This window comes from Rhea americana, unplaced genomic scaffold (genome assembly GCF_003343005.1).
Source record: "Rhea americana isolate MKP2758 unplaced genomic scaffold, rheAme1 scaffold_191, whole genome shotgun sequence".
NCBI classification, from domain to species: Eukaryota; Metazoa; Chordata; class Aves; order Rheiformes; family Rheidae; genus Rhea; species Rhea americana.
The window spans coordinates 468001-489395 of record NW_028186050.1 but is presented as its reverse complement, the minus strand read 5'-3'; the positions used below and the strand labels follow the sequence as shown (position 1 = coordinate 489395).

General features: G+C 39.0%; 1 protein-coding gene across 3 annotated transcripts in view; it reads right to left on the bottom strand.

Annotated features, from left to right (window-relative positions):
- GNB1L (G protein subunit beta 1 like) overlaps positions 1-20515 on the bottom strand; it is a 43216-nt gene extending 22701 nt beyond the window's left edge. The window contains exon 1 of one of the 3 annotated variants that reach the window (XM_085302706.1): positions 20449-20515. The gene's annotated coding sequence lies outside the window, so the exon portion shown is untranslated. Of the gene's footprint in view, positions 1-20180; positions 20298-20448 lie in introns of those variants that run through there. The other 2 variants (XM_085302705.1, XM_085302704.1) reach the window with 2 other exon arrangements.
- Between the last annotated feature and the right edge of the window lie 880 nt (positions 20516-21395).

The window sequence follows — 21395 nt, the reverse complement described above, 5'->3', positions numbered from 1 at the left end:
TGTCTGTGTTTCAAAGCTAGTTGTTCTTACAACGGAAATCAGTGGAAATAAAAGACTCCCAACAAAGACTCCCATTGTTTGCAAAGCAAACAGTTCTGTTTATTCTATTACTTTTACTATCTCCAGTGTAAAATACAGCAGGCAGCCCTCGCACTATGAGCTTTCCAAACACAATTCTCCCATGCTGCTGGTTTCTAACTCACCATGGACAATTCATAGCAGCGCAATCTCCTTTGCCCAAGAAACACCCTTACAACATGTCTGCCTGGAACTACTGTGGTCCTTCACCATTGGGCTGACTCCTGCCTGGCTAGCGAATTTCTGCAGTAGCAAGTACAGATCAGGAGAGGCCCAACAGCACCCGACTTGCCTCCCTGAAGGACACAGCGGGATAGCTGCCCCCAGCAACTGCCTGCGCAGGTCTGGAGGGGGGGGGGAGTGCTGCACAGATTGTTGCAAAGCTCAGAGCCCTGGAATACATGAAAATTCACTCATCAGTCAACTAACACCGCAGCATGTAACARTTACCCTTACGTTTTGACACTCCATTTGATATCTTTGGTGCTAAATGTTGTTCTGGATTGTATTATTTCTAAGATTTCTTTAAAGATAATTTAAAAAAGAATTCATTTTAAGCAGAAATTAAAATTGGTAGAAATTTCTGATTTAATTATAAACTGTACTAGTAAAGGATTCTTAGTTTTTAGAAGTAATAGCCAACTCTTTCCATTAAATTGGTTATTTTTCATATTGTTACCTACTTTTTTGATTACTAGATATTATACACAGTAATGTATTTTTGTATCTAAATTCAAAACCTAAACAAAAAAAATCACAACAGTGGACAGGAAGTATTCAGTAGTGTGCTTGCATTGAAATATGTCAAATCAAGAATGGAGTCAAATTGATCAAATTCTCTTGCTTTTGGAACTTGTTAATCAGAGACACAATGTCAATGAGAACGCAGTGATTAGACAGTGATCTAGCTATACAACCCTTTATCAACCCTGTTGCCACACAGACAACATTATGACTGACAAGAAGTCTACTTTTTACAGGTCAGAAATACTAAATGCTGTCAGAGATTTCATTCTAAATCATCACAAAATTGTTCTTAATGACTATCAATGACTGCTTGCTCACAAAAACACTTCAAAAGTCCAATCTTGAGAACTGCTGAGAACCTCCATGTCCCACTGATTTCAAGGAGGTTAGAAATTCATTCTCTCTCAGGTTCTCTCCCAAACTTAGCTTCTCTCCTTACATTTAGACAAGGAATGATGGAAGTTTTTCACATTTTAATTGTAACAGTCAATGAACAGATAGAAAATAAAATTGCTTATCAGCCACTGGTAATATCCCAAGAAATCTTACAGGAGCGTAAAAGAAAATAACTAATAACCACCATGCTATGCAACACATTTTTAATAATTTCCACTCAAATAATATTAGCACCTTTTTGGTATCTAAGCATCTTCTAGCTGAAAGAGACTAAACCACAATATATTATGATTTAATTAAAGAAGTTGGCATGAAAAATTTATATGAATATCAGCATGTAACTTTCAGAAACAGCTAAAATCTAGACTCGCATCTTGAGGGTCACTTTCAAATACTTATATCTGCAATTTAAAAAAAGTCATTGCACAGTAATTATTTTCCATATGAAAACATAGATTCAGCATGGGAACAAACCTGAGAATGATTGTAATTATTTGAAAAATACTGAGTTAGCATATGGATCTCATTGCCATTTACACATTTTGGTCACTGAAACAAAAAGCTATTAATCAATATGTAAAAGCCATAAATTAACATAAACATTAATCATTCTAATACTCCCACTGTGTCAGACTGATAATTTTTTTTCAGCCTTTCATTCTGACATACTCGTTTTCAGCTATCAGCTGGTTGACCTTTTTTAGCAAAGTTAAACATTCTGGACATTGCAAATCTTACCGAAGTAAACATTTTGGAGACAGCCAAGTATCATGGATACACTTATGGCAGAAATATGGGGACTGAAAACATGAGAGCCCCTATCTTGCATGTCATTGCACTAGCTTTTAATATGGGAGTCTAAAATATAGCATGAAAAAACAGCTGAAACTGATGAAATTTTAGTGTTTCACAAACAGGCTCATTTTGCAGATGAGGGAAAAGGAACGCATCTGTTTCACCTTCTGGAGTCATTAATTGCTTGGTAAAGTGCAATGACATAGCTACAAAAAGTCTTTTTGGAGAAAGAAAGTGGACACAWAGCACATAGCAGTTCAGCGCAAAGACAGACTCTGCATTGGGCTCATGCAAAAAAGATATAGGACCACTAATCTAAATCTCCTTGAAAAAACAGTGTGTGGAAATGCACAATATAAATGAAGAATAAAAGGATTTACACAACTGTCTCACTATACCACAGCGTCAGACTTTAAAATTAATTTAAGTTTGCACACTTGATAAATCATTGCAAACTAGCAGAAAATTGATAAGCCAAGGATCATCAAAAGATTGTTTTGAGTCGCCTTTAGTTCAGCCATGCATAGCAATCTGTCAGCCACCCAGATCTGTTTGCCCATCCTCTTTAATTAGGGGTGCTGCCTAGTGCAGCATCAGCTACAAATCTTTTGGTTCCAAGAGCTAATAATGTCCTTAGATAGCATAGGCTTAATTAAACATCTTCCAGACATTTTAGCAGACATTTCCTGCAATAATCTTGTTTAGTAACAAACTATTAAAAAGAATTGACTGAGAAGAAATATATCAAGTTGTTACAGCAACTGAAGCTACTAGGGCCAGCATTGTGTCTGCAATTAAGGATTCTGTAACTCTAAGCAATTAAAATATCATTTTATTTGAAAACTAATTAATTCTAAACACATATTTTTCCCATGACAAACTTTTATGATTATTTAATTTATTCAATTCTAATTACACTTTAATTAATCTAGTCTTGTATAATATTATACTGTTATTCTGGCACTTGACCAAAGAAGACAATAAATTGATTGCAGTTCCGTTGCGCAACAGCAGAAACTGTCATGCTAATTTCAACACCATGATTATTTATTTGTCTGTTCTATTACTTTTCTTTTCCTCCCACAGGGCACAGGAACGTGAAACACAATACACATCGGATGACATTGTCTTCTACACGCTTTTTCTTAAATGTGTGAAATAAAACTTAAGAGGTTTTGGAAATAACGAAATGTATATGTAATATGATATTACATAATGAAAAAAGTTATAGGAAATCAACTCACACTTCTAAAATATATCATACGGTGACTTATCAGTTGATTTCTGATATACAGGACCATGTCCAGAGCTGCTAGAACTGTTTGTTCTGTTGACTTCAAGCCCTTCTCAGGATCAGGCCTGATACTGTCAGCAATAAGGGAAAAGGAGGCCAAATCCATTTTCATACTTACGTTAAAATTACATTCGTTTTAGTACATCTTAGTGCATTATTAAAAGGCACCGCATTTTAATTTTGTGTCAAGTTATCTTAGCTTCAACTAAAACAAAAGAACAAAAACCCTTTTCTTGCTTTATAAATACTCCTACTTGAAGGTGACTACAGTAAAATAGAGATGTATACAACTATATTATTACACAGGTAATTAGGAGTGTTGTATTTKATTTTGCTTTGGCCACAATTGAGGTAAAAATGTCTGTCATTTGCAGTCAGAAGTCCTCAAGTTTCTCTGAATATTAATGTCCCTGAAATATACAATTCTTGCAGTCTTGATGGGAGGAGACACTGAGAAGTGACTCTTATGAAGATACAATGAAACAAATCTATTTTTCATGTACTTCCAAAACTTCTGTCTATATTCCTGGCTGTGTTTTCTTGTGCTTATGAAATACCCCCCTGTTGAATACCCTAGAGTGATATACCTTGCAGAGGTATATAATTATTCCAAAATGTACTGCAAGTTGAACTCTCTGACAAAGCTTTCCAAAATATTTCATTTCCCTGCTTTATATTTCACAGAAGAAAAAAGTACACACCACATTCACAAAACATAAATTGATCAAAGAGGGCAAAAATAAAAGATTCTGCACTTAATTGAACAAGCTAAGTACTCTCCCAGCATTGCCATAGCAGGAGATATATTTATATCTGAATATTGTACTTGTTTCTTCTCCTTCTGCCCAGCACACACACTTTGCTTACATTCTCAATATTTGTTTCATAGATATTTCAAAAAACAAGTCAAATATACACTTCGAAATTGTGAATAGTAAATGGGATAAATTGAAGTAGATGATCTCCAGAGGTCCCTTCCAACCTTACCAATTCTGTGAAGTAAGCATAGAGGGAATATTAAATAACCACAGATAGTTCCTGTTTGTGTCCAGCTCATGTTTCAAATTCCAAACTTTGGTCCTAATCCATACTCATACAAACTGTCAGATGAAACTGGTGAGACTGCTCAAATGAGAAAAGATTCACTCATTACATCAGTATTCATAACACATTTCCTCTTCAGAAGCTTTCTGCTTCTGCACAAGCCATGGTACGTCTGCGAGACCAGTATTAGTCTGGGTCATTGGAGGGGGAGAAACGGGGGCGGGGAGAGCAAGTGACTTGCCCAAGGTAGTGTGATCACTACAGCTGGGATTAAGACTCCATTCACTGCCTTCAGACACAGACAAGCTCTTCCCATTGCCAATGAAAGTCACACACCGGATAATATTTAAAGAAACAAAGCAGAGTGGACAGTACTTTAATCTGCATCAGTTCATCAGGCTAAAAGTTTAAATCCTTATTCAGGTGAACTCCTAGGGTCAGAAGCAACTGTGTTTCAGTAATGACAATACCATTTGGTACGTRTATTTTACTTTTTCCAACAATCCTTTTAATAATTTGAAGAGGAAATACAGGGTCATGTATTTCACTTTTAAATATATCATTCAAAATAACAGATTATAAAGTATTTTTATTTAATAAAATACCCCTCAAAATTCAAGCATAATTACTAATAGTATTACTACTTGTGCATTAGGATTGCAATCTAATACAGCATAAGCAAATGCCATTTAAATAAGCCAAGCTACCGAGAGCAAATTAGTCCAAGAAATCTAGTAAGAATCTCTGTAATTCCAGTGCAAACAGAAATGACATTTACAAAGCAAATATTGCCTGAAAATCAAATAAAACAACTGTTTATTTTAACAGTTGAAGCTAAGCTCACATTTTAGATATAAACCCACAACTGTTCTTTCATGTTAATTTGCATGAGTATGTAGGATTCAGTAGTTAACTAGGTTCACCTCTAATACTCTGAGATAAACAGTTAAATGGTTAAGATGTAAGGGACATTAATAAAAAGTTGGTTGAGAGTTCAATACCAGTTTAATACTGATGAAGCTCAGTTCCCAGTCTTTAGTACTGTTTCCTGTGCCTGCAATGTTTTGATCACTTAGTTTCTCAATATTTTAAGGAGTAACACTAGTAACTATTTAGCAAATGGAAAGAAAGAMAACAAAAGCTACAGGATACAGTTACATAGTTTATATATGTAACTTCAAACTTCACTCTTCTCATCTATGCTACTACTGACCAAAAATGTAGTGAAAAAAAATACAGAACTGTTTCACCATCATAATTTGGAACTTTGAACAACTCTATAGTACCTGAACTTGAACTCCCAGCCTTTGAATGTGTGCTGAACAGCCCCCATTGTACTGCACTTTTATGCTAGCAGGAACTGAAATGTCAATCTTTCATCAGATAATCAGATTATGTCATGTTCTGACCAAATTCATTAGGGAAACTTTTACCAGCACTATTATCTCAAACCAGAAAATCTAGATCAAAGTATAACCGATTTTACAGCACAATAAAACTGTTATAAATATTTAAACACTAATTAAAAGGCCTCTTTTGTTAAAAAGTAAATAAATAATTGAAAACTACCTCTTCTTATAAAAGCTATCTGAGGCAACCATATTTATCTCATGCTTCTCAGAAAAACAAGACCTATACATGGTGCAGAGGGGAAAAAGATGCACTTATAAGTAGTCATTTGAGAAGATGGGAGATTGCTAGTTTTAAATCATTTGCCTAAAGTAAGCCAGACTGAGTGCTCATTCTAGTGACAAAGTATTAACCCTCAAATGTCTTTGCTAACTCCATTCCTATTGGATGATGGCATCTATCTACTGCATCCAGAAGCCCTGGAGATACACCACCTCAGAAGGGAAAAGATAAGAAACACCTTTAAAGAAATCCTGCATCATTGACTACTTTCTCAGTAAACACAGCAATACGTGTAACTTGTTGCATTTTCTAAAATATACAGGATCCTGTCTCCTAAGCAGCTAAATAACTGTAATAAGGTTTGGTAGATCAGTTTTCTGCTTATAAGTAAAAAAACAAGCACTTAAAATGACAGCATACTAAATATTTGCCCTTGTCATTTCCATTTCAGGTGGATAGGAAGTATAGCATAAGAAGAAAACAAAGAATTCTTATTACGATAATTAACAGAGCAAGGAACTAGAGACAGACTAATCCATGAGCAGGAGTAACAACAAACAACAACAGGACAGTCATCAATATTGACTTCACTTATTTTTCAGTACCATAATCAGATTCTCCATCTGTAATTCAACCTTTAAAGTACGATAATTTACGGAAAGAGGATTAATTTATCCATTTTGAGTTAAAGGCGTATTTCATAGTTTCATCCCAAATCCTGTATATTGTTAGGATCCTTTCCCCTTTGAAGACTTAGAGAATGATTGAAGCTTCTACTTTTTGAGAAACAGATAACACAAGACTAGTAATCTGACTCTAAGCCACTGGATAAAGGCAGTTTGTTTCCTCTTAGCTCATCTGTCAACACCTCTTGAGTAATTAGTCCTAATTATTACAAAGGGCTAGCCTCCCATTCGCATTATTAAATCAGAAATAGTATCATAGCCAGGTATCTTTCAACGCCTACCAGACTGGCGACCTTCGATTTCATTGAATCTTCTATCAGTATCCGCCTTTGGAAGAGCCTAAGCAGTAATTTTAGCATCAGCTTCAAAGATGCAGATCCCACGGTGGAATTCCAGGGATGCATTCATACCTCCCCCCCTCCATGTGACAGGGGAGCAAGCAACACAATTGACCTTTGCATTGTTCGCTAAACTCCCGTGGTATAAAACACCCATCTCCATTTTATACATAGAACTGTTTTTTGCATACGTGCTTAGAAGTGCTCCTTTGAACTAAACATTGGTAGGAAAAATAGTGAAACTGTCTATAAAAATGAAGGTTAAATCTTTGTGAAGAAAAAAATGTATTTGAAATAGTATTTTTTTATATACAGCAAGAGGAATTTGCAGCCAGTAAATAATAACTAAAAGAATATGCATAAAATCTTTTAGGTGTAAAGAAGATTTAAAATGATTTTTAGGTTTATTTTTGTCCTATAGCTGGAGTACTTCCCTGGAAAACTGGAGAACAAAAAGGACAATGGCATCAAACGCCTCAAGGAAGTAAAGCTCAATTAGCTTAACAGCGGTTTTAGTCAGATATTTTAAACTCTTCATTTGTGTTAACTTTTATTTAGCTTACTGAAAACAAGAGAAAGATGAACTCATGTTAAGTACCAGGCACTCCATTTCTTTTGATTAAAAGACAAACATGTTTCCATACAACACATTTGAGACCACTAGCAAGGATTTGTTTACACTGGATTTCTCAGCAGCGGCAGAGCACTACCAGTTTCCTCAGACAGGATGAGCCGACATGAACTGCACTGGTACAGTTCATGCCTTGCAAAAGGGCCTCTGCCGAGTGCTTGTCCCTAGAGCAGCGGTGCTACACAAGTAGTCAAAAGCCTCAATGTGAACAAGGCTCAAGTGCTCTAATTAAAGTACAGAGTGGGCTTTTTTGATAAGCTTAATGTTTCCTAAAATAAAACATACACAGACAAACTATTTTTAAAGGGCTTTTCTGTATCCTATATTAAAATGAATTAGTGCACATGGTATTTTTTTTCTCTTTACAGGCTCCCTCTAAAAGCCACAAATTTTGAGAACAGATAAATCTAAATAATTTTACAAAAAAATACAAAAGTCCTCACAATTTTATAAAAACTAGCAGCCTGAATATGTAAGGGATTACTGACCTTCAGCCCAGAGACTGAGCAATCAGGCACTGGGCAACAGCAAAGTGGGTGCATGAACAGGACACCCCACTCTGCAAGGATGTTAGTACCACTCTGCTGTGGCACGAATGCCCAGTGCCAGAAGAGGGACCAAACCCCTTGTGTGAAAGCTCTGGGTGCCTGATCCACTGACATGGTTATCACAGAGTTCCTGTCTGTCCTATCCTCTTGATTTGGCCTAACTAGAACCAGCACAAAGACATCTCAGTAGCACATAGCATTGGAGCATGAAGAAACTACTCTGGTTTAACTTCCCGCGTGTCTGTCCTGCTAGAGTACTTATGACACTACACAGCTTCACTGCACCTGGATGGCTTTTCACTTCAGAGATGACTAAAACCCACTGCCAAGAAAAATAAACAAACATACACAGAAACTTAAAATTGATTTCCAAGCTGTATACTTTTTCCAAATAAATGTCATGTTAGCTATACATAGTAACAGGCAGGCATTTAGCTACCAACAGATCAGACCTTGAAACACATATTAACACTTCACAAAAAACAATATGGTATTAACATATTTGCCATAAATTCTTTCTTCGTTATCCTTACAAGAATTCAGTGTATTAACAATCAGAATTTTGCAAAGAAAAATATATGGTTCTGGCATTGCATAAGAAATGCCCTACAGGGTCAGACTAGTGGTCCATCGAGCCTAGCAACCTGTGTCCAATAGTGGGCATATAAAATGCTACTTAGGGAAAAGACACAAGCTTGACTGCTTTTTGCCATTCCATTTCCCCATCCATAGTTGCTGTATTAATGATGTTACAAGGCACAGCGATTTCAGCTGTCCACCAAATTGTCTGATTTTTTTGACCCTGGTGATGCTGCTGCCCTTTCTACCTGACATCACAGCAAATTCACTACCTGAAGTTTCAGAAAATGAAGGTGACTTTCTTTTATCTGCTTCAAACCTAATCTCCTACTAGTTTCATTGAATGCCCTCTAGTTCTTGCACTGCAGGATTTGGAGGACAACAGTTTCACATTCAGCTTTTCCATCACCTTCATGATTTTGTAAGCCTCAGTAATATCCTCACTCACAGCCTTTTTCTATCTAAACCGAAGAGTCTCAGCCTTTTAAATCTCTCCTCACATGACAGCTGCTATTTCCTTTGATCACTGCACTTGCCATTTTCTGCAATGGAGTCCCACTATATCATTCCGGAAAAGCAGAGAACTGTACACACTACCTAAGATATGACCCCAGGTTTTACTTAGTTGCAAAATGATGCCTGCAATGAGATATAATTGGATGAGAAAAATCTCCACTAACCTCAAAAATCACACGTGACTTCCACAGAATACGTTGTTTCTTTCAGCAATAGATACAATTCCAGCTAATACACCTGGCAAAGGAAGTTATCTTTGTTCTCAATAGTTTAGGATTTCTGTTGTAGGGCAAGCCAACACAGAAAAGGCTAAGTGTAAGTGCACTGTCCAAGGATCTACATCCGGAAGAAACAGCATAATATTTTTAATAGCACTTCCTGAAACACCTAGACTTCCTGGAATTGCTAATTAAAATCCCAGAGGAACTGATAACATTCTCTGTCCATCCAAGCCTAACAGACTGCTTCCCTGTAACACTCTTTATCTTTCAGGGAAGAATTTTAAAGGTCTTAACTATCCTATATCAATGACCAAGAGCTTTGGTCCACTTTTGTAACAATAGGTTATGTAGTTTCTCTTAGTGCCTTGGGCCAAACTCCCTACAGCACAGCATGCTAGTTAGAGAGAAAAGCTAGATGCACTTACGTGGCATATTTTATGGCTAATTGGGTATTTCCCTATTTTAAGGTTACTTTGTACCATGTAGAAAGGTTGGAGCGGAAACAGGTTGTTTTTTTTYCCCCCCTTCATTTTCATCTCAAATCATTAACAAAAGTGAATGTGCTCAAGTCAAAAGAGGCATCGATAATAGAAGCACATATGCACAATGTAGTCTCAAAAGAAAAAAAAAWTCCAGACTCCAGCAAAAAGAACAGAAGGAAACATATCCACCCAAGCGCTGGGGAGACACTGCTGGGATCTCCCCGAGACTTGCACTAGCACAACGTCACCACCATGCAACTGCAGCCTACCTTGGCCTCTCCTCTGCCACCACGCACCCAAGTCTACCAGCAGGAATCTACACAGACGCAAGAGGCCACCTCTCCTCGTGGCCACCCAGAAAAGCCCCCGTCTTGAAACAGTGATAAGATGGATGCATCCCACGGCCTTTATCTGGCAGTTTTGCCAAAGTGAAGAGAGGAAGATGAGGCCCCATGTTCCCAGTGCAGTCCTTGCAGGAGGAAATGAGACCTGGATTTCAAGAAATTGATATCAAACTACTTCTGCAAAGCATTTTCAGACACTGCACATGAGAATATTCTATATAAATGTATTTCTGCAGTTTCCTCAGTGGTAAAAAATTTCCACTAAGGTCAAAAAAAAAAAACCTTACATTCATCAGTAATTTTACACAAGAGTAACACTAGACTAACAGTGATTTTAAGGAGACTACTCACATAGTGAAGATGTTCACAAACATCTGCAAGAAACAGCCATGGAACATTAACTTGGCAAATGGATTTAGTTCTCTCAAACACAAAAGCTTTCATAATAATATATTTTGTATAAAATCAGATTATAATTTAACCTGCAAGGTCCTCCTTTTTCAAATCTGCAAATACTAGTTTCAGGGAAGAAGTCTGTGCCAAGGTATATTATATCTGCTATGGCAATAAATTCTTCATGGATGAGGTTTTATATATAAATTACCTTCATTTACAGTCTCAAAATGCTCTTCTAAATTTTATGGGATAATATGAATTATGAGCACTCATGTATTTCTTGTAGGTATAATGCGAGACAGATTTTTTCTAATATATGCAAAAAGATTATGAAAGTGAGTTGTACTCCACACCTTTTTCTCTCCCCATGTTGAACAAACGCAGTAATAGGACCGGTCATTTGCCTGTGAGAAGTGTACAGCCTGTTATAAAGATATATAAGTACGAATTAGGTCTAACCAGGATTAAATATGAATCATATGCTTAAATAAAAGCCTTAAAAATATCTGCAAGTTTTTTTCTAAGCCTTGTAAACTTAGATTTCTTAAACTGTTATTTCTTGGTTTAGTTATTGGTACATTTATGGTTTGGCAAAGTAACTCCTTTTTAAGTAAACTGTACATTTAAAGTGCACAATTTATATTTAACTAAAGCTACCACTGTAATCTTTACAAAACTTGGCTGGATTTCACTGGCTGAACTTTAGGTATTTTGCTGGTTCTGCTGGATTTTTAAAACCCTAGAGAACTGGGAATGGAATGAGTCTGTTCACTATTATTATTAGTCYCTAGTAAATAGTGTTGGGGACCCACTGGAACCTACATCCTAGCCATTCCTCATATATCCGTTCAGCACTGGGCACTTTGGATTCAGTTCATACACAACACTTGCCTCAGGAGCAAAGTTCCAGGTTTCCACAAGAGCTCTAATTTCAGGGAATCACTAGAAATATTAACAGGCAAAYCCCACCAGAACTCCAGTTCTGCAAACTGCTCTACCTCCACAATTTCCAGTGAGATTAGTAGTTTCAGAGACTTCTAAATAACAGGTCCAGGGTTAGTAATTCTTCTGCAAGGACACACTCTTGGTCCACTGTACTAACCAGTAACACTCTCAATACCACTTTGAAATGCACTTACTTGCAGCCACTGAAACTAAGAGGCAAAACAAAGCAGGAATAGTGCAGGCAATATGGGAATGGTGCCCTTCTCCCATGACAGTGGGGGAAGGATCATGTATGAAGAGTCATCAACAAGATCAGACAAAAGAGAAAACACTGAATCATATTAAAGTAATTACCAGAAAATAAGACTTCTGTAAAATATTTGCAATCAGCCAGTTCAGGCCTTCAGGCTCAGTCTTGTATTGGGCTGCATGTAGTGGCACCACCCCAGGAGGCGCTCCAGGAAGAACTGGTGACTCAGAGTCACAGTTCCTCTCTGGCTCCCTTCCTCTTGTATGGAAGAGTAAGTAATTTCACCCCATCCTGAAAGAAATGCACTCCCACGGTAGTCAGCACAGAAAGACATGGCTCTGCTCCCCCCACTCCTGTGACCGCAAGGGAAGCATCAGCCACCAAGACCCCATCGTGTCTCCTTTTCTCTCTCCCCACACCTGGGACTGCTGTCTAAAGCAGCCATATGGGACTCATTTACCTTCTGCTCCTGCCCCGAGGTTCTACTAGGGACAGGAATAATACAGTACAAAGATAGTATCAGCATGAAAGAGAAGAGAATATTACTAAAAAATAACATATGCTGTTACTAGATAATGATARCCACATTTAACGGGCACAAGTGTGAAGACAAGAATTTCAGACTTTCCCTCTATTTTTAAAAGTAAGGGATGTTACAAAATACCCAAATACATCTGCAGGCACTACACTAGTTATGGTATAAAATCACAATAATTAAATGTTAACTGCTGATTTCAATTATTAGCTATGAAGCAATAAAATAAGCAAGCCTCCTTTAAATGTTATTTTCATGGAGTAATGAAACAATACAAGAGGGGCTAAATGACCTGTCAGGTCCTTAAATGTCCCTGGGTGAGATGTGCAATCAGAAGTACAAGCCTAGGCCTACGGCTGTGATTAGGCTCTGTCTCCCTCAGATCCACATTTTTGCTTCAAGCTTGCAGTGCAGCTGGGGGCTAGTATATAGAAAAAGAGGAGAATGAATGCCTGTCCCAACCGGACCAGGGTCACCATGTCACCTTAAAACTAGTCACTTGGAAAAAAACAAGGCTTATATGAAGACTGAAAATATTAAAGATCTCAAATAATGAGGTATTTCAGTTCAGCTTCAAATTAAATATATTATAGACAGTGGCTTTTCTACACAGTGACATGAATCCTCACTGAAGGACCAGGGTTGTGTTCATTAGTGTTGGAAAACCTTGCAAGATTATACTAAAATATCTCTTTAATTGGAAAATGAGTTCTGAAACTTAATTTTTATTGAGAAATATCACCTGACATATAGGAAATAGAAGACATTCTCAACACATATTCTCAATAAGCTATCTGTCATGGGGGGGGGGAAGGCTGTAACAGTAAAATATTAGTAATTCTATTCTGGGGCTAAATTACCATCCTGGATAAAAGTTGGTGTTAAAAACATCCAGCAAGGAAGAGTGAAGCCCTACCAGAACAGATGCTGTACTGTCCCTAAAGAGGATACAGCACATGCTGTCCTGACAAGGAATACCTCTGTCAGCCAGTGAAGGGGAAGCGGTCRTGCTACCTTCCTCCTTTTGAGGGACAACTAACATTGTGTCAAGCTAGGACCTCCAGCATAGCTTCAGATTTGCAAAGTTCATGTCAGCATGCCAAATCTACACATAGAGGTCAAAATGATGGGTGGATATGGTGCTCCCAGACTACCTTCACCTCTGCTGTGATCTTTGTAGAGCTCGGAGGGATGATACTGAAAAATTCTTCACRTTTGGCACTCCTTGAAAAAAAAAATTAAACAAAATAGAATGCAGCCCACTTTCATTCACCTGACAAACCTTTTTGCTTTTCTAGGTAGATTTTCAGCAAAATAAGAAGTAAGCGGGAAATTTCCAGTTTGAACATTCTGTAAATTAGATATGTTTGATTAATCTTTGCTACCTTACATGCTTCTCCTTTACCGAGAACAAACAGCATAGAGCTAGTTGAAGAACATGTTTCCAAGCAGGAATAGTGATCATTCCAACTCCCAGCTCCATTTTTATTATAAATTAAAAAATGAAGGTCTTCCATTAACTTCAGTGGTTGGGAGGGAGTGAGAAGAATGATGTGCTAAGCTGCAATGGAGGAAGTACATACGCCAACTGGAAAAACTGACTATAAAAAGCTTTTCTTACATAAACACAGGAGGAAGTAACCAACACCCTCAATTGTTGAAGTGAAAGGTGGGGGGCCTATACGCTCTACTAGGGAAAAAAAAAAGTAAAAATGAAAAAAGTCCTGAATGTTTCACATGCTCCCAATTACTCACAAATTTAAGAGTCTTGTTCAGTAAAGTTAAATCATTATCAACAGCGGACCTGTCAAATCTCAGGCACTGAGCATAAAAGCTCTGTAACAGTATCAGGCCAGAAACATCTCTGCAGCTAAGGCTGTGTATCACACAATTACGCAGCACAGCACCACGGACTTTCTCCCTGTCTACGACCTATTGCAAGTTGGGTGGAAAGCCCTCTGGCACATGGGATCCGAGTGCGGAAGAGAGGCCGTGATGCTGGGCTGCAGCCGTGTGTGTGCACCACTGTGGCAGGTTGCTGCTGCTCCAAGGGGCTCTAGTAACCAGCAGCATCCCCACCTGCACTCCGGGAACGCATCCGTTCCATTACACGGCAACACAAGTCCCCAGCCAGGAACCAACGGGGCATTGTCTCACGTGTCAGGTGCCAGAGAGGCCTAAAGGTCTAAAGGTGTTAGAACTTGAAAGTACGGCTTCACAATGCCAAACGGGCCCATCACAGAACACTAAGGTCATTTTCCTTATCCATGAAAGTACATTGGCTTATGGCATTTAACAAAGTTGTAACCTTCCAGTTACAGAGCTTGAACCTTTCAACAATTATTTAGTGAGTGCAGGGGAACCAGGTCAGCACATAGATACAGTACATAGATTCTACAAACCTTTAGAAAACCATTTATTCCTCAGCTAAACACAGTATAAAAGAACATAAAACTGACCTCAAATTAAGCAGAAGTCTGGATTTCTAATAAACTTGTAGGTTCAAGGCCATTTCACTTAAAATTTTCTTACATGGTTTTGAACATCTATCATTTATAAATCTCTACAAATTAAAAACAGAGAAGATGTCACAGAACATTCAAGTAAAGCAGATATGCACAAAATGCACAAAAAATTGGAAGCTTTGATAGGTCATTCTGCCTCCTGATTTTTAATTCAGATTTCCCAGTTTACCTACAAAGCTCTGCACAGACATGGCTCAGATCAACCTATCTAGGAATGATCCTAGATGTCTTCTCTTTACCCACATGTGCACACTCTCACCTTATCCAAACTTTGCTTGTCTCACTGGTTTCCTGTGCATTACGTGTGTCCATAGGTCTTCTACACATTTCCRTTCTGCAAAACTTACTCACCCTATACAGCACAGTTCATCGTGAAAACAGTTAAATCCTTGATGCCTCCTATCTTGTTTCTAGCTCCACTTCCTCCACCCTCTTACACTAAATAGGACTTTTTCCCTCCAACAGGTTCCCTACTTTCTTATGGCAAAATTAGCCCTGTAGATTGTCAACTTATTAGGAGATGCTCCTGCCTATTTATTTGTATCTGTAGAGTGTAATTCAATTCTATAAGGTGAAATAAAATAAAATAAAAAATCCTCAAACACTCTCAAATGCTATAATTCTCCTCTCTCCAGCTTTCAAGCAGATATTTTTTTAATATTCAAACTCAAATCCTGATGATAGAAACTTGCATTTTAAAGAGAGTCAGGTAGAAATTTCTCACCAACTGAACAAGTTGAACTATGCTTCTGGGTATGTATTACAATCTCCTTTTTGCATTACACCTACTCTACTAAATATACAAAACACAGAGTAAGTGATAGTTTTGTCAGCCACCAGATAATCAAATGAAAAATTATTAGGCTTAGAAAAATAATAAAAGTAGAAGCCAGCTGTGCATTTGTTGGATGAAAATCCCAGTGTCTCCCATGTTAGCTCATGTGCATTTCAATTTCTGGGAAGAAAATAATAGGAGTTTCTCCACCCTTTCTCATGTGAGCCATAAAACAGATTTATTACGTAGGATATATTCTGTGTTTTCTCCTGAGGAAAAAAGAAAGTGGTGGAACAAGTTCAATTTTTTTTCTCCTGTACAACTAGGATTTTCTTTATAATAAACACAGAGCTAAATTTTGGTATCATATAGCCCTTCTATTTAATGCTCTGGTCACACTTTTTACCTTCCTAAATCTTAAAGTGTAGCATTTTTATTTCAGTGGGGAATCTACAGCTGTTCCAGCTGTCTGAGTGTGAAAACTCTGTCTTAAGATTCCTATCTGGTATGTTTTAGAGCAGAATCCTTCTATCTCCTAAATCAAAGAAATTTGGCTTCTACTGAAAAGCTGTGGAGTAACTACAAAACTGTAAAATATTGGTCTATTTTTTTTTTTCAAATAGTTCCAGCTCAGCTTTGCCTTATACCCAACAGTCACCCAACAACTCTAGGAAGCTCAGGCTGCAAACTTTAGGGCAGTGTTGAATCTCACCTGGGAAGGTTTTCCTGTACAGATTATTATTTTTGACTGTCACAATCACCTTCTGGCCTTTAAGAATAAATCACGAGAGAAACAATTTGCTGACTAAGAGATTTTTTGCTCTTAAGACTCTTAATTTGCTTATGGTGTGATGTGATGCTACAATTCTAAGTTTTTCTGAAGACCTATGCTGGCAAATCTGTTTATAGGAAAGGAGTTTTCCCCAATACCTTGCACTTCTGAGATGCAGAAGAGGCTGATTCATATTTCAAACGTTTCTGAATCATGATACAACCTGGAYTGTGCAGTTCAATAGTCTGGAAACTTTCAAGACTAATATACATCTTCTAAAGAGATATCCAATAATATTTTTTTTATTTTAGGTAAATCTATTAATTTCATAGTATTTGAAGCCTAACTGTGACCCACAATCTACTCTTAATATGTAGCATCTACTGTTTAATGAGTCACTTCTCTAAACAGGGCAACCCTGACATCTTTCAAAGTTCCATTTTTTTTCAAATAATCCCATTGCATATGAATGCTTAGATGAAGTCATGAATGACACTGAAGTAATTTTGAAATAATGAGTTACACCTTCATTAGTTGCAAATAATTAAAATGTACTATAGGAGATGCATTCATTATAGTTGTGGGAAAAAATTACTTATGAAAAGCTAAAAATTCACTTTTTATCACATAGCTGCGCCAACAGAACTTAAAAGCTGTTTTGCTTGGGCAAAAATTGTGCAGTTTTTTGTAAAGTTCTTTCTTTCTGATTGCTCTGTGATCACTTCTACTGCTCTACAAAGACCAGTAATTTTGAAAAAAAAAGAAAAAAGAAAACAGTAGCTAAAATAGTTTTTAATCTATTGCTAATTTGAAACCTCTAATTTGTATTACCAAGTATATTCTAGTGCATCAAACTGTATTTTTACAAAGAAAACATAAATCCATCCACATTAAATTTTTGGATCCAACTAATATTACTGCTGCTAAACTTACCTTTTTCTTTATAAAAATATACATTACTTTTGCACAAACTTGAAATCTCAGCAATTTTACATGTTTGTATGTATCAGCATTACAATTCATAAAAGGTGTCCAAACAGAAAGTTTAACCTTTTCTTTTCTAATCATTACTAAATATTTCTTCAGAGCACCAGAAAACACTGACTTGCATATATCTATAACCCAGTGTAGCTATGGCAAAACAATTTATTACAGAAGAGTAGTCATAGTAGCTATTTTCCCCATGAAGACAATGCCTAATAAAAATAACTTTTTGGAAAGCAGGAATCTTCAGCACTAAATTCCCCATATAAGCCAATTAGCTACAACTGACTAGTTTACAGTTCTTACTGTTCAGTGAAATGGTACATTGTTATGGCTGAGCTCGCAGAAAAATAACACTCAAAATAAAAGGTATGCAAACACAAGACATGATACAACCAGATGTACTGCACAATACAGAGCCAAAATATTGTCTCCTTAGAACGTGAGAACATATACAGGTCAGTAGTTAAGGGTTTCATTGCAGAAAGGAATTCACAATATTCTAAATGGTTAACATAGTCATTAAGGTGCAACGCAGTTAGTCAGTATCAGCTCCCTAATGCATTAAGATTCTAATATTGTAATTCTAATGCTTAAAAATAACGTTTTACAGCAATTAACCAAAAATAGATTATATATGTGAAACTGAAGCTGGCTTCTACTCCAGTGCATACATCAGTGATTTTTTTATACATGATAACGATACATTCAAGTGAGAACTAACTACGTTACATTTCCTGATCACAGAATATTTTTACAATAGCTAGAAAAAACAACTTTACCTGTAAATCAATAAAAATGTGAATAGGGGTCATTAAAAGACAAGACATTATCCCAATAGTTTATTTACAATCTATTTATTTTGTTGAATTCCTCCACACTCCACAAAACTTATACAGAAAGGACAAACTATAAATTAAATGTTTCCCAGTCACAGACCCCTCTTGAAAAGCCTCATAGAATTCCCACTAAAAATGGGGTTTGGTGAAGGGAGCTTTATACAAATGACAGATAAATCACAAAGAAAATGTACTAAAAAGCATGAAGAAGTGTTCTGCAAAACAACTCTCAGGGAGTAAAAGCTGCCTGCAGACTCCAATCTCTCACATCTTGTATTTTTTCCAAAGCACATACCATAACAGTTTTGTACCTTGTTCATTTCAGAATGAGGCTATTGATTCTGAACGTTGTCTGAACATTTAAACTGTGGCATATAAAGGAGCTGTATAAGGAATTTATTTTAATCAAATAGTTCTACTGATATGAAGAAACATATATAATACAAGGATCCAAATTTCAGGTATTAGTATGTAGGCATCATCTGAACACTACAAGAATACATTCAGAATACCAGTTGGGTCCATAAAATGCTACACGGCAAACAAAGAGCCCGTGCTGAGAATAACTGTAAAGTAGACTTACGTCTCACACACTTCATAAATGTGCAAAATAAATCTATAACACTTTGCTGCAGAATCAGACTGCCAGTAGAGGGAGCAAAAGCAAGTAAACCCTGCTAACAGAAATCTGAAAGTACCAGTGCTGCCCCTCAGTGAAAAGGGGGCAGCACAGCCAGGCTATCTACTCTGTGAGGACAAACGAGCAATGTTGATCTTCCTTTCCCAGCTAACCGAAGCAGTCTGAAAAGTCCAGCAAGACAGGATTTCTTTATTTTCCTRATAATAACCAAAGGAAAATCTGATAGTAGATTCTGGTAGTAGAATTTCAGATAGCAATCAAAGTAAAAACCCAGGGACTCTAGTCAACCTGTTGCTAGAAGGTGAGTTTTGCAGCTTTCAGTAGGCTACACCTAAGCAGAAATTTGCATTTTTTGCATAAAATTAGCGTACTTATACAATCATATAATTACTGAGGTGGGAAGAGACCTGGGAAGGTCTCTGTTTGACTCCCACCTCAGAGTAGATTCAACTAGAAGATCAGATGAGGTTGATCAGAACTTTATCCAGTTGGATAACTACATTACTTTTTCATATTACTATACTACCGGCATTATTATATAACAATATTATTTTTTACTTTTGCAAATGTTTTTAAGTGAAGGCTCTATAAGCACTTTAAAAATTGGTTACTCTCAACAGCTCTTCTTGAGGACCATAGTTATAACTTTGCAGATGGGGAGGCACAAAGGAAAGAAAATCCCACCTAAGGTTGTGTTTTCAGTTGAAAGCTGAATTCATTTAGAATGAATTAGATTCAGTTCGCTGCCTCACCTTGATCTACTGCTCAAGAAACAGCGTCCACACAAGGGCAGGAGAGACAAGTTCACCAGCACTTACTTTTAACTACCTTAAAAAAACTCATTATGGTTGGTCATAAAATAAGAGCAGAGAGATTATTATGGAACAGCTGTAAAATTCAATACACCCAAACTGTAAGCTCCATTACAACCAGGTTTGGTATTTACGGCTCGCTGATATTAAATATTTGATAAGGTATGTTCTGAACTCAAAGCACAAGGCTTTAGCRCTACAGGTGCTGGGCGAGACGTTGCGCAGGGACCCTCCAGACAGGCCGCTTGACAGCAGCGGCTCAACTGCAATTAAGCGGACGCAGACGGCAGTCCCAACGGCTTCACCCAGCACCGCCCTTGCGCGGGAAACGCGCCTGCCCAAAGCACTCCTCCCCCCGCTCCCCGCCGCCGCTTACTCCTTCGGCCGCGCCAGCTCTGCGCGCCCCTCCGACGCCGCTAACGGAAACGGTAACGGCTGCAACGGCGACGCAGCGCCCCGCCCTCGCGCGCCCCTCAACGGTTGCCGTGACGACACCGCCGCGCGCGCACGCGCCCCGCCGCGCAGCGCCACGCGCCCCTCGCGCGTCACGCCCCGCCCCCGCCGCCGGGGAGGGGCGCCCCTCGCGTCTCCGCGGCGGGAGCGCGGAGCCAGGGCTGCCCCGCCCGCCCGCCGCGGCCGCTCACCAGGCTCCCTCCGCGCGCCGGGGCCGCGCCGCTCCGCCGCGGGCAGGCGGCTCCGCGGGAGTTTTGGGGGGCGGAGGGGGGGGAGCGATCACTCGGCCTTCCTCCGCTGTTCCTAAGGCGGCCCCCGCGCCGCCAGGCCGAGGCAGAGGAGCGCCGAGCGGGAGCGAGCACGTGATGCCCGCGCATGACGTAGCGGGGGAGGGGGAGCGGCGAGACGCGCATGCGCGCGCGGGCCGGCGCCGCGCGTCCGTCGGCGGGAGCGGTGTGCGCGGGGCGCTGCGCTGCGCCGCGCTGCGGGGCCGCGGCTCGCTCCGCCCGCCGCCCCTGCTGGGTGCTGAGCGGTGGGCAGCCGCAGGCCTCTGGGCCCGGCGCAGCCAGCGTTAGTTTGCCAGGTGCTGCCTTGGAGGAAAAAGCCGATCCCGGAAGCGGATCCGCAGGGAGGKCCCTGGTTCGGTGTCGCGGTGGGACTCGATCAGTTAAATAACCAACCCAGCGCGTAGTGTTGCTGTCAGGAGAGAAACGCTGCGGGTGGGTTGGACCCGTCCACCCTGCGCAGGTGSTGGTGGCGGCGCAGGCACCTGACAGCGCTGCAGCAAAGCGTCAGGGCGCCCTGCTGCGCTCCAGCTACGCCAAGGCCTGCTCAGGGGAAACGACCGTAATTCGCTTGTTCACCCGTCTCAGAAAAGCTTCCTCATTTTATGTAGCTTCTCAGAAGGCCGCACTGCTATAATTGCAGTTAGATTGCTGCACCATAGAACAAAGGCTTTTCACTTTTCATCCCATTTTTGGCTTTGCAAAGAGCTTTTCAAAGTGAAATCACACCTAGAGTACCAGAGTGCTGTTTAGTAAGTGCTGCTCTATTCCACTTCCACTGCTGCAAACAAGCATGCAAATTTTAAGTGAGTATGTGAAGGCAAATCTTGGCCTTGTTTTTCTACTCTAATTAT